A 17,702-nucleotide genomic window follows, 5' to 3' on the forward strand; every position below is an offset into this window, starting at 1 on the left:
TTCCTACGAGAGGGGGTGACGACAGCGGCCGACGAGGGGATATAGGTCTATCGGCCAAAGGCGCCCGACCAGAGCTTGTGGGTCAGTGCCAAAGTGGGCGGCGAGAGGGTGGAGGAGCAGCGGAGGGGGGCGAGAGGGGGGGAGGACCATTACCTGCGGCGGTGGTGGCGGTGGAGCGCGGTGGCGGAGGAGAAACCCTAACCGCAGCTGCCAGCGTCGGGAGGAGGGGAACAATTGAAAGAGATGAGGGTGCGGGGGGTCGACCCGCGGGTTTTATTTTGCTATAGCAGTAGCGCTGGACCGGGAAGCGCGCTACTGCTAAGCCAAATAGCAGTAGCGCTTTGTCCTAGAAAAACGCTACTGCTGAGGCTAAGCATGTAAAAAACATCAAAAATATACATTGGTCATCATTGTTCTTTTTTGTGTAGAATCTAAATAGTCAACATGATTCCTCATCTATATAGGTACAGGTGAAGATTCATATTGCAGCCAAAAATCCTACACATACAGTTCAATGAAGACCAAGTGCTCGTGATAGTTTGAGAAGAGGGGATGATACTTAGCAGCAGCGAGTGTTGGAGAAATGCGCTACTACTAAGTATGTTAGCAGTAGTGCGTCCTTGAAAAGGACGCTACTACTATACCTAGTATGGAGGCAACGCCCTGGCAATCGTAGTAGTAGCACTCTTTTCAACAAGCACGCTACTGCTACTGGGTTGTTAGTAGCGCGATCTTCTTTAGTGTGCTACTGCTAATTAGCAGTAGCGTTTGTTTTTAAACCATGTTGCTTGTAAGATTCTGTGTATAAGGTTTTCTCTAGTAGTGCTAACTCATGGTTGCTTTTGCTTGGGTTGAGATGGAGAATCCTCCTCCTCATCTCCTTCTTCATTGATGTTGGCGTTGGTGTTCTCTTGTCTAGGTGGAGACGGAGGTTGAGGTGGATCATCTTGTTGCACTTCCTCATTTTCATCGTCTTGATGTGTTCCACTTGTGGATGCCTCTGTGTCAACTTGTTATTCACCTTGATGTGAAGTTGGGGCTTCCACTTGGGTAGATGATGTACTCTCCTTGACTTCCACAGGACGAATCTTGCCAATAGATAAATCTTGGATTGCTTCTGAAGGTTCTTGATCTCCTACATCAATTTGCAATTGCTCTACTTGCGAGCCGTTAGTCTCATCAAAATTCACATCTACCATCTCTTCAACTTTTCAAGTGAAGTTGTCATAGACACGGTAAGTGTGAGAGTTCGATCCGTAACTGAGTAGGAAACCTTCATGGTATTTAGGAGCAAATTTTGAACAATGATGCTTATCAAGGATGTAACATTTTGAGCCAAATATTCGAAAGTATCCAACTTGTGGTTTGTTACGTGTGAGTAGTTCATACATCGTATTTCCAAGAAGCTTGTGAAGATAGAGTCGGTTTGTTGCATGACAAGCTATCTCAAGCGATTCGCCCAAAAATGTCTTGGCGTCTTGTATTCATCAAGCATTGTCCTTGCCATCTCAATAAGAGTTCGGTTCTTCCTCTCAACAAATCCATTTTGTTTAGGTGTGTACATAGCCGAGAGCTCATGTGAGATGCCTTCCTCATCAAGAAAAGTATCCACATTTGCGTTCTTGAACTCCGTCTCATTGTCACTTCGAACCTTCTTAATCTTCACTTCAAATTGATTTTGGGCCTTTCTTGCGAAGTTCTTGAAGATCTTTTGTACCCTCCATTTATCATCGAGAAAGAACACCAACATAAATCTGTAAAAATCATCAAAATGACCAAACCGAAAGAGTTAGCACCAAGACTCTTGTAGGAGTTGGGCCAAAGATCCATGTGAAGTAGCTCAAGTGGTCTTCGTGTGGTCATGATGTTCTTCACGGGATGACTCCCTCCAACTTGTTTTCCTGCTTGACAAGCACTATGCTATGTCTTGATCTTGCGTTGGTTTTCCTTGAAGAGGAAAGGGTGATGCAGCAAAGTAGCATAAGTATTTCCCTCGGTCTTTGAGAACCAAGGTATCAATCCAGTAGGAGGCTCCTCAAAAGTCCCATGCACCTACACAAACAAACAAGAACCTCACACCCAACGTAATAAAGGGGTTGTCAATCCCTTCACGGCCATTTGCGAAAGTGAGATATGATAGAGATAATATAATAAGATAAATATTTTTGATATTTTTATGATATAGATTGGAAAGTAAAAGATGCAAATAAAAGTAGATGGTAAACTTATATGATAAAAGATAGACCTGGGGGCCATAGGTTTCACTAGTGGCTTCTCTCAAGATAGCATAAGTATTACAGTGGGTGAACAAATTACTATCGAGCAATTGATAGAAAAGCACATAGTTATGAGATTATCTAGGCATGATCATGTATATAGGCATCACGTCCGTGAATAGTAGATCGAAACGATTCTGCATCTACTACTATTACTCCACACATCGACCGACTCCTGCCTGCATCTAGAGTATTAAGTTCATGAAGAACAGAGTAACGCATTAAAAAAGATGACATAATGTAGAGGGATAAACTCATGCAATATGATATAAACCCCATCTTTTTATCCTCGATGGCAACAATACAATACGTGCCTTGCTGCCCCATGCTGTCACTGGGAAAGGACACCGCAAGATTGGACCCAAAGCTAACCACTTCTCCCATTGCAAGAAAGATCAATCTAGTAGGCCAAACCAAACTGATAATTCGAAGAGACTTGCAAAGATAACTTAATCACACATAAAAGAATTCAGAGGAGATTCAAATATTTCTCATAGATAAACTTGATCATAAACCCACAATTCATCGGATCTCGACAAACACACCGCAAAAAGAGTTACATCGAATAGATCTCCAAGAAGATCAAGGAGAACTTTGTATTGACATTCAAAGAGAGAGAAGAATCCATCAAGCTAATAACCATGGACCCGAAGGCCTGTAGTAAACTACTCACAACTCATCAGAGAGGCCTTGGAGATGATGTAGAGGCCCTCCGTGGTTGATTCCCCCTCCGGCGGAGCGCCGGCGAAGGCTCCAAGATGGGATCTTGCGGATACAGAAGGTTGCGGCGGTGGAATTAGGTTTTCGTGGTGCTCCTAGATGTTTTTGGGGTACGTGGGTATATATAGGAAGAAGAAGTAGGTCGGTGGACGCTTGAGGCGCCCACGAGGGTGGGGGGTGTGCCCACCCCTAGGGGGCGCGCCGGGCACCCTCGTGGCCGCCTCCTCTGTTGCTTGACGTCCACTCCAAGTCCCCTGTGTTTGTTCCAAAAAGATCGCTCCCGAAGGTTTCATTCCGTTTGGACTCAGTTTGATATTCCTTTTCTTCAAAACACTGAAATAGGCAAAAAAACAACAATTCGGGCTGGGCCTCCGGTTAGTAGGTTAGTCCAAAAATGATATAAAAGTGTAAAGTAAAGCCCATAAACATCCAAAACAGGTAATATAATAGCATGGAACAATAAAAAATTACAGATACGTTGGAGACGTATCAATCATCCCCAAGTTTAATTCCTGCTTGTCCTCTAGTAGGTAAATGATAAAACAGAATTTTTGATGTGGAATGCTACCTAGCATAATTCTCAATGTAATTTTCTTTATTGTGGCATGATTGTTCAGATCCAAATGATTCAAGATAAAAGCTTATAAAACATAAACATAATAATACTTGAAGCATAATAACAATTAATCATGTCTTATCAAAATAGCATAGCCAAAGAAAGCTTATCCCTACAAAATCATATAGTTAGGCCATGCTTCATTTTCATTACACAAAATACTCCCATCATGCACAACCCTGATGACGAGACGAGCAATTGGTTCATACTTTTTAACGCTTACGCAATACATGAGCGCAAGCCATGGACATAGCACTATGGTGGTATATGGTGGTGGTTGTGAAGACAAAAAGGGAGAAGATAGTCTCACATCAACTAGGCGTATCAACGGGCTATGGAGATGCCCATTAATAGATATCAATGTGAGTGAGTAGGGATTTCCATGAAACGGATGCACTAGAGCTATAAATATATGAAAGCTCAACAAAAGAAACTAAGTGGGTGTGCATCCAACTTGCTTGCTCACGAAGACCTAGGGCATTTTTGAGGAAGCCCGTCATTGGAATATACAAGGCAAGTTCTATAATGAAAAATTCCCACTAGTATATGAAAGTGACAATATAGAAGACTCTCTATCATGAAGATCATGGTGCTACTTTGAAGCACAAGTGTGGAAAAGAGATAGTAGCATTGTCCCTTCTCTCTTTTCTCTCTTTTCATTTTTTTATTTGGTGGGCTTCTTTGGCCTCTTTTTTATGGGCTTCTTTGGCCTCTTTTATTTTTATAAAGTCCGAAGTCTCATCCCGACTTGTGGGGGAATCATAGTGTTCATCATGCTTTCCTCACTTGGGATAATGCTCTAATAATGAAGATCATCACACTTTTATTGATTTACAACTCAAGAATTACAACTCAATACTTAGAACAAAATATGGCTCTATGTGAATGCCTTCGGCGGTGTACCGGGATATGCAATGAATCAAGAGTGACATGTATGAAAAATTATGAAGGTGGCCTTGCCGCAAATACGATGTCAACTACATGATCATGCAAATAGCAATATGATAATGATGGAGTGTGTCATAATAAACAGAACGGTGGAAAGTTGCATGGCAATATATCTCGGAATGGCTATGGAAATGCCATAATAGGTAGGTATGGTGGCTGTTTTGAGGAAGGTAGATAATGGGTGCTTCTGATGTTTTCGGGGTATATGGGTATATATAGGAGGAAGAAGTACGTCGGTGGATGATCGAGGGGCCCATGAGGGTGGGGGGCGCGCCCACTTGTAGGGGGCGCGCCGGGCACCCTCGTGGCCGCCTCGCTTGTTTCTTGACTTCCACTCCAAGTCCTCTGGATCATGTTTGTTCCAAAAAGATCGCTCCCGAAGGTTTCATTCCGTTTGGACTCCGTTTGATATTCCTTTTCTTCGAAACACTAAAATAGGCAAAAAACAGCAATTCGGGCTGGGCCTCCGGTTAGTAGGTTAGTCTAAAAAATGATATAAAAGTGTAAAGTAAAGCCCATAAACATCCAAAACGGGTAATATAATAGCATGGAACAATCAAAAATTATAGATACGTTGGAGACGCATCAAGCATCCCCAAGCTTAATTCCTACTCGTCCTCGAGTAGGTAAATGATAAAAATTGAATTTTGATGTGGAATGCTACCTAGCATAATTCTCAATGTAATTTTCTTTAATGTGCCATGAATGTTCAGATCCAAATTATTCAAAATAAAAGTTCATATTGACATAAGAAATAGTAATACTTCAAGCATACTAATCAAAGCAATCATGTCTTCTCAAAATAACATGGCTAAATAAAGTTATCCCTACAAAATCATATAGTCTTGCTGTTGCTCTATCTTCATAACACAAAGTATTTAATCATGCACAACCCCGATGACAAGCCAATCAATTGTTTCATACTTTAGTAATCTCAAACTTTTTCAACTTTCACGCAATACATGAGCGTGAGCCATGGACATAGTACTATATGTGGAATAGAATGGTGGTTTTGGAGAAGACAAAAAAGGAGAAGATAGTCTCACATCAACTAGGCGTATCAATGGGCTATGGATATGCCCATTAATAGATATCAATGTGAGTGAGTAGGGATTGCCATGCAACGGATGCACTAGAGCTATAAATGTATGAAAGCTCAACAAAAGAAACTACGTGGGTGTGCATCCAACTCGCTTGCTCACGAAGACCTAGGGCATTTTGAGGAAGCCCATCATTGGAATATACAAGCCAAGTTCTATAATGAAAAATTCCCACTAGTATATGAAAGTGACAACATAGGAGACTCTCTATCATAAAGATCATGGTGCTACTTTGAAGCACAAGTGTGGTAAAAAGGATAGTAGCATTGTCCCTTCTCTCTTTTTTTCTCATTTTTTTATTTGGCCTTTCTCTTTTTTTGGCCTTTCTCTTTTTTTATTTGGTGGGCTCTTTGGTCTCTTTTTTTATAAAGTCCGAAGTCTCATCCCGACTTGTGGGGGAATCATAGTCTCCATCATCCTTTCCTCACTTTGGACAATGCTCTAATAATGAAGATCATCACACTTTTATTTACTTACAACTCAAGATTACAACTCGATACTTAGAACAAGATATGACTCTATATGAATGCCTCCGGCAGTGTACCGGGATATGCAATGAATCAAGAGTGACATGTGTGGAATTATGAAGGTGGCTTTGCCACAAATACGATGTCAACTACATGATCATGCAATGAGCAATATGACAATGATGATGCGTGTCATATAAACGGAACGGTGGAAAGTTGCATGGCAATATATCTCGGAATGGCTATGGAAATGCCATAATAGGTAGTTTGGTGGCTGTTTTGAGGAAGGTATATGGTGGGTGTATGGTACCGGTGAAAGTTGCGTGGCACAAGAGAGGCTAGCAATGGTGGAAGGGTGAGAATGCGTATAATCCATGGACTCAACATTGGTCATAAAGAACTTATATACTTATTGCAAAAATCTACAAGCCATTGAAAAGAAAGTACTATGCGCATGCTCCTAGGGGGATATTTTGGTAGGAAAAGACCATCGCTCGTCCTTGACCGCCACTCATAAGGAAGACAATCAATAAATAAAATTGTGCTCCAACTTCATCACAAAGCGGTTCACCATACGTGCATGCTACAAGAATCACAAACTTCAACACAAGTATTCTTTAAATTCATGATCACCCAACTAGCATGACTCTAATATTACCACCTCTATATCTCAAAACAATTATCAAGTATCAAATTGATCATAGCATCCAATTCACTTTCTATGATAGTTTTTATTATACCCAACTTGGATGCCCGTCACTCCAGGACCAATTTTATAACCATAGCAAATACCATGCTGTTCTAAGAGACTCTCAAAATAATATAAGTGAAGCATGAGAGATTAACAATTTCTACAAAATTAAGCCACTGCCATGCTCTAAAAGATATAAGTGAAGCACTAGAGCAAAGATTATCTACCTCAAAAGATATAAGTGAAGCACATTGAGTATACTAATAAATTCCAATCAAGTGGGTTTCTCCCAAAAGGTGTGTACAGCAAGGATGATTGTGTCAATCTAAAAAAAGCAAATACAAATATCATACAAGACGCTCCAAGCAAAACACATATCATGTGGCGAATAAAAATATAGCTCCAAGTAAATTTACCGATAGACGAAGACGAAAGAGGGGATGCCTTCCGGGGCATCCCCAAGCTCAGGCTTTTGGTTATCCTTGAATATCTTGGGGTGCCATGGGAATCCTCAAGCTTAGGCTCTTGCCACTCCTTATTCCATAGTCCATCAAATCTTTATCGAAAACTTCAAAACTTCACAACACAAGACTCAACAGGAAATCTCATAAGCTCCGTTAGTGCAAGAAAGAAAAACCACCACATAAGGTACTGTAATGAACTCATTCTTTATTTATATTGGTGTTAAACCTACTGTATTCCAACTTCTCTATGATTTATACCCACCGATACTAGCCATAGATGCATCAAAATAAGCAAACAACACACGGAAAACAGAATCTGTCAAAAACAGAACAGTCTGTAGCAATCTGTAACTTTCGAGTACTTCTGGAACTCTAAAAGTCCTATCAAAATAGGAAGTCCTGGGAAATTTCTCTATTGATCTACAGAAAAAAGAATCAACGCAAAATCACGTTTCTGTGAATTACTAAAATTATTTTCATGCGCGCAAAAGTTTCTGTTTTTCAGCAGAATCAAATTAACTATCACCGTAGGTTATCCTATAGGTTCTACTTGGCACAAACACTAATTAAAACATAAAAACACATCTAAACAGAAGCAAGATGAAATATTTATTACTAAACAGAAACAAAAAGCAAGAAACAAAAATAAAATTGGGTTGCCTATTAACTAGCGCTATTGTTTAACACCCCTAGCTAGGCATAAAAGCGAGGATAGATCTAAGTAGTGACATAATAATAAGATAGATCACGAAAACTCATCTCATATTCTCTATGTTCAGCAGCAAGTTTTCTTTGAGGCAAACAAAAGTAATCAAAAGGGTTAAATTTAATGGGACAAAAGTCCCCAAGTTCAATCTCAGGAGGTATGGGTTCCTCCTTGGGCCCTTCATATTGCACAACCAATTCATCATTATAAACATTCTTTTGACAGAACCTCTTGAGTCTACACTCAAGAGAATATCCTAGCTCATTATTTTGAATAGCAAAATCATTATTGAGTTCAGAAATTTTATCAATTAGAACAGTGGTAGGAACCTTTTTTCTAAGGTTTTCATTAAAAGCAATATAGTCCAAAGATTGGAAACGCATTATTTCCTCTTGATCGAAGAGGACCGCCTCTATGGGAGGACGGCCGGTGTCCATCCTATAGTGCACAAAAATTTCTTTGGCTTCTTTTATTATAAATCTAAACTCATGTGCCAAAAAGATAGTAGCTTCACGCTCAACAGAAGAATGCTCAATATTAGAAAATTCTAGGAAAATTCTTTGTCTGCAAGGATGCATGTGCATAAACTGTCTTTCAAGTTCAACTATAAGCATGGCGATAGCATCCGCAAGACTAATAGTTCTATGCAAGATAGAACTACCCATAGAAGGTAAAGCACCGGCACAAGTAAAGAAATCTTGAATAACCCCTTTTCCAATAATATTACCACTACCGATTCGAAACTTTTTAGTATGCAAGATAGGGGATTCTTCAGCAGGAGCATCAGAATTTTCCATGTTATCATTATTGTCCATATCAACGATAATCTCCCCAATTTCAGACATAACGGTAGAAGAAGCGAGGAGAAAGAGAAAGATGGAGGCAATGGAAAGAGAGGGCGAATAAAACGGCAAGGGTGAACTGGGAGAGAGGAAAACGAGAGACAAATGGCAAATAATGTAATGCGAGGGAGATGAGTTTGTGATGTGTACTTGGTATGTCTTGACTTGAGCGAAGACCTCCCCGGCAATGGCGCCAGAAATCCTTCTTGCTAATTCTTGAGCTTGCGTTGGTTTTCCTTGAAGAGGAAAGGGTGATGCAACAAAGTAGCGTAAGTATTTCCCTTAGTTTTTGAGAACCAAGAGGTATCAATCCAGTAGGAGGCTCCTCAAAAGTCCCACACACCTACACAAACAAACAAGAACCTCGCAACCAACGCAATAAAGGGGTTGTCAATCCCTTCACGGCCACTTGCGAAAGTGAGATCTGATAGAGATAATATGATCAGATAAATATTTTTGGTATTTTTATGATATAGATTGGAAAGTAAAAGATGCAAATAAAAGTAGATGGTAAACTTATATGATAAAAGATAGACCCGGGGGCCATAGGTTTCACTAGTGGATTCTCTCAGGATAGCATAAGTATTACGGTGGGTGAACAAATTACTGTCGAGCAATTGATAGAAAAGCGCATAGTTATGAGATTATCTAGGCATGATCATGTATATAGGCATCACGTCCATGACTCGTAGATCGAAACGATTCTGCACCTACTACTATTACTCCACACATTTACTGACTCCTGCCTACATCTAGAGTACTAAGTTCATGAAGAACATAGTAACACATTAAGAAAGATGACATGATGTGGAGGGATAAATGAAGGAAATATGCCCTAGAGGCAATAATAAAGTTATTCTCTATTTCCTTATTTCATGATAAATGTTTATTATTCATGCTAGAATTGTATTAACCGGAAGCATAATACATGTGTGAATATATAGACAAACATAGTGTCACTAGTATGCCTCTACTTGATTAGCTCATTGAATCAAAGATGGTTAAGTTTCCTAGGCATAGACATGTGTTGTCATTTAATTAACGGGATCACATCATTAGGAGAATGATGTGATTGACTTGACCCATTCCGTTAGCTGATCGTTTAGTATGTTGCTATTGCTTTTCTTCATGCCTTATACATGTTCCTATGAATATGAGATTATGCAACTCTCGTTTACCAGAGGAACACTTTGTGTGCTACCAAACGTAACAACATAACTGGGTGATTATAAAGGAGCTCTACAGGTGTCTCCGAAGGTACTTGTTGAGTTGGCATATTTCGAGATTAGGATTTGTCACTCCGATTGTCGGAGTGGTATCTCTGGGCCCTCTCGGTAATGCACATCACTATAAGCCTTGCAAGCAATGTGACTAATGAGTTAGTTGCGGGATGATGCATTACAGAACGAGTAAAGAGACTTGCTGGTAATGAGGTTGAACTAGGTATCGAGATACCGACGATCGAATCTCGGGCAAGTAACATACCGATGACAAAGGGAACACACGTATGTTGTTATGCGGTTCGACCGATAAAGATCTTCATAGAATATGTAGGAGCCAATATGGGCATCCAGGTTCCTTTATTGGTTATTGACCAGAGAATTGTCTCGGTCATGTCTACATAGTTCTTGAACCCGTAGGGTCCGCATGCTTAACGTTCGTTGACGATATAGTATTATATGAGTTATGTATGTTGGCAGGGGCGGAGCCAGGATTTTGGTATAGGGGGGGGCAAGTCAAGTTCATAACTTCTTTTCTAGACCGAAAAGATAACTATCATCATACCATAATATGCGACATGGATACAGTTGTATGAGTTTGAATCTACCTCTACCATTGCCAATAAGATGACATAATGTTAATAATGAAGAGAACTTACCTGCTAATATTTTTTGACGTATATGATCATGCAATGCCAAAGAAAGTCTCCCAGTTGGCGCTTAAAAGATAGATTGATATTTAGAGTGTTTAGGGGCACTTCCTAGCTGATATGGTCTCTTAGATATATAAAAATATCGAGATTTATCTTGCTTCTCCGGTGGCACCACCCAATTTGACATGTTTTTGCTTGTTCTCCAACATTAGCCATGTCCGTCATATCCTGATCGTTAGTGTCAATTGGATCAGGATTTGTAACTTGCACATCAACCTCATTAATAATTTTAGTAGGATGAGAATTTGAAGCAACAGGCTTAAAAATGAATTAATCTTACTGGTGTTTTGCTCCTCATAGCTGCCAAATTGTAGTCTCGCAGTAAGCTACTGTATATTGTACAAGTTGGACATAGCAAAAATTTGCATCACAAATAAGAACTAATGCAAGATAACTTGCATGATGATCATGATAATTTTTAGGACACGTACAAGATAGAAATTCTTCATAGAATCATAGAATCATAGCATCACAAATCACAAAACCAAAACAAATAAACAACACAAATCTCGTGTATAAGTTCAACAATGATACAAGACGAGGAATTAGGGATTTAGATTAGTAGATGCATGGTGTGATGTACTGATGTGTCCAACCTTGGGTTCTTGGCTACTTCCCGCTGGTTGGATCCGGATGATTTGACAACTGAAGGAGGCTGCGTCGCGCCGTCGCGGTATGAATAGGATCGGCAGAAGCAGGGCAGGGAGAGCGAGTAGAGGCGGCCGGGCGTGCGAGGGCAAGGAACGGCAGCGACTAATTTCGCGTACTAACCAACGTAGAGGCCAATCACACGTGAGAACCCAACGCCCAGGAGGCCAGGAGACTAGAGGCAATCGGCCAATCTGGCCACTAGTGGGCTTCACATGGGCCTTTTCCTTTGTTTCTAAAATTAGGGGGGGCCGAGTATGTATAAACCTGAGGAATATGTGCGTTCCGATCGGTAATTACGTTGCATCGCTCGATCGTTAGGGGGGGCCAGGCCCCTGCTCGCCCCCCCTTGGCTCCGCCACTGTATGTTGGTGACTGAATGTTGTTCGAAGTCCCGGATGAGATCACGGACATGACGAGGAACTCCGGAATGGTCCAGAGATGAAGTTTAATATATGGGATAATGTTTTTTGGTCTCTGGAAGGGTTCCAGAATTCACCGGGAGGGGTTCCGGATGTTTCCCGAAATGTTTGGGTACGAGAACACGTTATTTGGGCCAAAGTGGAAAGCCCACAAGGTTTTTGGAAAGCGCAAAAGGAAGTTTTGTGGAGTCCAGGGGCCAGACGCCAGGGTCTCTGGCGTCTGGGTCCAGACGCCGGGAACCCTGGCGTCTGGCCCTAGAGTCCGAGAAGGACTCTTGCCTTTCGAGTGAAACCAACTTTGTGGAGGCTTTTACTCCAAGTTTCGACCTCAAGGCTCAACATATAAATAGAGGGGCAGGGCTAGCACCAAAGACACATCAAGAAACACCAAGCCATGTGCCAGAAACCCCGTCCCCTCTAGTTTATCCTCCGTCATAGTTTTCGTAGTGCTTAGGCAAAGCCCTGCGGAGATTGTTCTTCACCAACACCGTCACCACGCCGTCGTGCTGCCGGAACTCATCTACTACTTCGCCCGTCTTGCTGGATCAAGAAGGCGAGGACGTCATCGAGCTGAACGTGTGCAGAACTCGGAGGTACCGTGCGTTCGGTACTTGGATCGGTCGGATCCTGAAGACATACGACTGCATCAACCGCGTTGATAAACGCTTCCGCTTAGCGATCTTCAAGGGTATGAAGATACACTCCCCCTCTCGTTGATATGCATCACCATGATCTTGTGTGTGCGTAGGAAATTTTTGAAGTTACTACGTTCCCCAACAATAAACTCATGCAATATGATATAAATCCCATCTTTTTATCCTCGATGGCAACAATACAATACGTGCCTTGCTGCCCCTGCTGTCACTGGGAAAGGACACCGCAAGATTGAACCCAAAGCTAAGCACTTCTCCCATTGCAAGAAAGATCAATCTAGTATGCCAAACCAAACTGATAATTCAAAGAGACTTGCAAAGATAACTTAACCACACATAAAAGAATTCAGAGGAGATTCAAATATTTCTCATAGATAAACTTGATCATAAACCCAAAATTCATCGGATCTCGACAAACACACCGCAAAAAGAGTTACATCGAATAGATCTCCAAGAAGATCGAGGAGAACTTTGTATTGAGATTGAAAGAGAGAGAAGAAGCCATCTAGCTAATACCTATGGACCCGAATGTCTGTGGTAAACTACTAACAACTCATCGGAGAGGCCTTGGAGATGATGTAGAGGCCCTCCGTGGTCGATTCCCCCTCCGGCGGAGCGCCGACGAAGGCTCCAAGATGGGATCTCGCGGATACAGAAGGTTGCGGCGGTGGAATTAGGTTTTCGTGGTGCTCCTGGGTGTTTTTGGGGTACGTGGGTATATATAGGAAGAAGAAGTAGGTCGGTGGACGCTCGAGGGGCCGACGAGGGTGGGGGGTGCGCCCACCCCTAGGGTGCGCGCCGGGCACCCTCGTGGCCACCTCCTCTGTTGCTTGACTTCCACTCCAAGTCCCCTGGATTGCGTTTGTTCCAAAAAGATCACTCCCGAAGGTTTCATTCCGTTTGGACTCCGTTTGATATTGCTTTTCTTCCAAACACTGAAATAGCCAAAAAAACAGCAATTTGGGCTGGGCCTCCGGTTAGTAGGTTAGTCCCAAAAATGATATAGAAGTGTAAAGTAAAGCCCATAAACATCCAAAACGGGTAATATAATAGCATGGAACAATCAAAAATTATAGATACGTTGGAGACGTATCACACTACAAAATCGATCCTTATCAAATATAACATCTTTTAAACCAAGGATATGATCGCCTTCAACAAGTTTATCAAGATTACACATACCAACATGTCCTGAACTTCTATGTCATAACCAACCTTTAGAAGATTTAGCAATTAAGCATGTACGGGGTTGAGCTATCTTAGTGAAATCAACAATGTAAAGATCACCACTATGAATACCGGTGAAGACTGTCTCATCGAAACACTTGGCAATCTACTTCGGTAAATAGAACATTGAATCCAAAATCAGCTAGTCTAGATACGGAAAGAAGATTGTAGACAAGAGATTCAACAAGCATAACATTTTGAATGGAGCTATCATTGGATATGGCTACCTTACCAAGGCAAGTACCTTACCCTTGGAGTTGTCTCCAAAAGTCACATACTTGCATGGACCATCATTCTTTGTCAGCTCATGGAACATCTCTCTATCTCCGGTCATGTGATTGGTACATCCACTATCAAAAGCCCATTCTTTTCCTCCGGCCATGTAACCTCGAAGATTCTCCATAAGACCTAGATTCCTTATATTCTGCTCAAATTCATAATCAAAATCTTTGTCTTCATCATAATAGCTGTCCTCAACATTGTCATCGTCAATATGCATATGATCATCACCTAGGGAAATGAATTCATTAGTTTCATGATAATGACAATGTTCACGTTTTTGAATTCTAATAGTTTCCATGTTGGTATTACTAGTGGTTTTAACATTTCCTTTGGCACGCATAAGATCACGAAGCTCAAACAAACATGCATCAAAGTTAGGATCATTAGAACTCATTTTTTGAAAGGAATTAGTCTTATGAAGAATTTGATCAAGATTCTTTAAGGAATAGTTTGGATATCGCTTTTATTAGTCATGTCATAGAGTGTAAGCACATTTAAAGTTTTTCATACGACGAAACACCATATCAGATAATACTCTAATGATAAGATTGTCGGTTCTAAGATTATGAAGCATGTCAATTTACTCTTCATGAGTCAGATGCAAGGGATCAATGGGAGGCACATAGGGTTATGAATGTACTTTCTCAAGTTAAATTCATCAAAGATATCAAGCATTTCATCCCTTTAGAAGTTATAATACTCGTCATTGAGAATAGGTACTCTACATCTAAGACTCCCCAAAGTAGACACATCCATCTCCCTCCAATTGTATTTAAACCAAGGTAAAGGAGACCAAAGGTCTAATACCAATTGAAGGATCGTGGAGATGGGTCTAGAGGGGTGTGAATAGACACTTAACAAGCAAAGTTGACAGTTTTTAAAATTCTCACGTTAATGCAACTTGGTGAGACCGGTTCAAGGGACTCAGTCGGACCGACATGTTCAACTTTATGTTGAGGTAGAGATTTAGCACAGATTAAAGCAATCAACCTACACATGCAATTCTAACAGTGTAGCAGCGGAAAGTAAATCATTGCACATGAAGGTAAAGGGAAAGGATTTGGAGAAGGCAAATGCAATGAAGATAGGGAGATTTTTGGCGTGGTTATGATAGGTGGTGCTATCGTACGTCCATGTTGATGGAGGCGTGAACCCACGAAGGGTAACGGCTGCGCAAGTTCATGGAGGGCTCCACCCACGAAGGGTCCACAAAGAAGCAACCTTGTCTATCCCACCATAGCCATCGCCCATGAAGGACTTGCCCCACTCCGGTAGATCTTCACGAAGTAGGCGATCTCCTTGCCCTTACAAACTCCTTGGTTCAACTCCACAATCTTGTCGGAGGCTCCCAAGTGACACCTAACCAATCTAGGAGACACCACTCTCCAAAAGGTAATAAACGGTGTGTTGATGATGAACCCCTTGCTCAAATGCTTCAAATGATAGTCTCCCCAACACTCGAACAACTCCTCACAGATTTGGCTATGGTGGAAGAAGAAGTTGAGTGGAAAGCAACTTGGGAAAGGCTAGAGAACAAGATTTATGTGGTAGGAATGGGTTATCTTGATCTCAACACATGAGCAGGTGGTTCTCTCTCAGAAAATGAGTAGTGGAAGTCTGGGCATGTTCTGATGGCTCTCTCACAAATGGAGATGGGGGTGCAGGGTTATATATATAGCCTCCACACAAAATCCAACCAATACAAGCATTTTACCCAACTCGGTGAGACCGATTCAGAGAAATCGGTCGGACCGATTCAGTTCAAAATGTGAACATTAGGAATCTCGGTGGGACTGACTGAAACATCTCGGTGTGACCAATGTGCTAGGGCTAGGGCAACACTGAGTCTCGGTGGCGCCGATTGTTCTAACTCGGTGAGACCGAAGTAAAACAGTTGGGCAACAGAGAGTTGGCAAGGCAAACTCGGTGGGATCGATTGCTATTTCGGTGAAACCAAAATAAATACAATATGCAACAGAGAGTTTGCACGTCCATCTCGGTGTGAGTGAAAGCCATATCGGTGTGACCGATCTGTCTAGGGTTTCTGGCAGTGGCTATGTCAACTGAACTAAGTGGCACCGTGATGACCCACAAGTGTAGGGTATCTATCGTAGTCCTTACGATAAGTAAGAGTGTCGAACCCAATGAGGAGCAGAAGGAAATGATAAGCGGTTTTTAGTAAGGTTTTCTCTGCAAGCACTGAAATAGTAGATGATAGATAGTTTTGTGATAAGATGAATAGTAACAAGCAAAAAGTAAATAAAGTAAATAAAGTGCAGCAAGGTGGCCCAATCCTTTATGTAGAAAAGGATAAGCCTGGACAAATTCTATAATGAGAAAGGAGCTCCCGAGGACACATTGGGAATTATCGTCAAGCTAGTTTCATCACGTTCGTAAGATTCGCATTCGGTACTTTGATAATTTGATATGTGGGTGGACCGACACTTGGGTACTGCCCTAACTTGGACAAGCATCCCACTTATGATTAACCCCTATTGCAAGCATCCGCAACTACAAAAAGGAGTATTAAGGTAAACCTAGCCACAACATTAAACATATGGGTCCATATCAACCCCTAATGAAGCAACGCATAAACTAGAGTTTAAGCTTCTGTCACTCTAGCAACCCATCATCTACTTATTACTTCCCTATGCCTTCCTCTAGGCCCAAATAATGGTGAAGTGTCATGTAGTCGACGTTCACATAACACCACTAGAGGAAAGACAACATACATCTCATCAAAATATCGAACGAATACCAAATTCACATGACTACTAATAGCAAGACTTCACCCATGTCCTCAGGAACAAACGTAACTACTCACAAAGCATATTCATGTTCATAATCATAGGAGTAATAATATGCATAAAGGATCTGAACATATGATCTTCCACCAAGTAAACCAATTAGCATCAACTACAAGGAGTAATCAACACTACTAGCAACCCAGAGGTACCAATTTGTGGTTTTGATACAAGATTGGATACAAGAGATGAACTAGGGTTTTGAGAGGAGATGGTGCTGGTGAAGATGTTGATGGAGATTGACCCCCTCCTGATGAGAGGATTGTTGGTGATGACGTTGGTGATGATTTCCCCCTCCCCGGCAGAACAGCTCCGCTAGAGCCCTAGATTGATTCCGCCAAGGTTCCGCCTCGTGGCGGTGGAGTTTCGTCCCGTAAGCTTGCCCACGATTTTTTCCAGGGGAAGGGTGATGATATAGTAGAAGATGGACGTCGGAGGCCCACCAGGGGGGCCAGGAGATAGGGGGCCACGCCCTACAGGGGGCGCGCCCCCTGTCTCCTGGACAGGGTGTGGCCCTCCTGGCCTATTTCTTTCTCTCATAAATTCTTAATAAATCCAAAAAGTTTTTTCATGGAGTTTCAGGACTTTTGGAGTTGTGCAGAATAGGTTTCCAACGTTTGCTACTTTTCCAGCCAGAATTCCAGCTATCGGCATTCCCCCTCTTCATGGTAAACCTTGTAAAATAAGGGAGAATAGCCATAAGTATTGAGATATAATGTGTAATGACAGCCCATAATGCAATACATATTGATATAAAAGCATGATGCAAAATGGACGTATCAACTCCCCCAAGCTAGACCTCGCTTGTCCTCAAGCGGAAGCCGAAATCGAAAAATATGTCCGCATGTTTAGAGATAGAGGTGTCGATAAAAATAAAATACGAACATGAGGGCATCATGATCA

Source organism: Triticum aestivum, chromosome 4A, assembly GCF_018294505.1.
Source record: "Triticum aestivum cultivar Chinese Spring chromosome 4A, IWGSC CS RefSeq v2.1, whole genome shotgun sequence".
NCBI classification, from domain to species: domain Eukaryota; kingdom Viridiplantae; phylum Streptophyta; class Magnoliopsida; order Poales; family Poaceae; genus Triticum; species Triticum aestivum.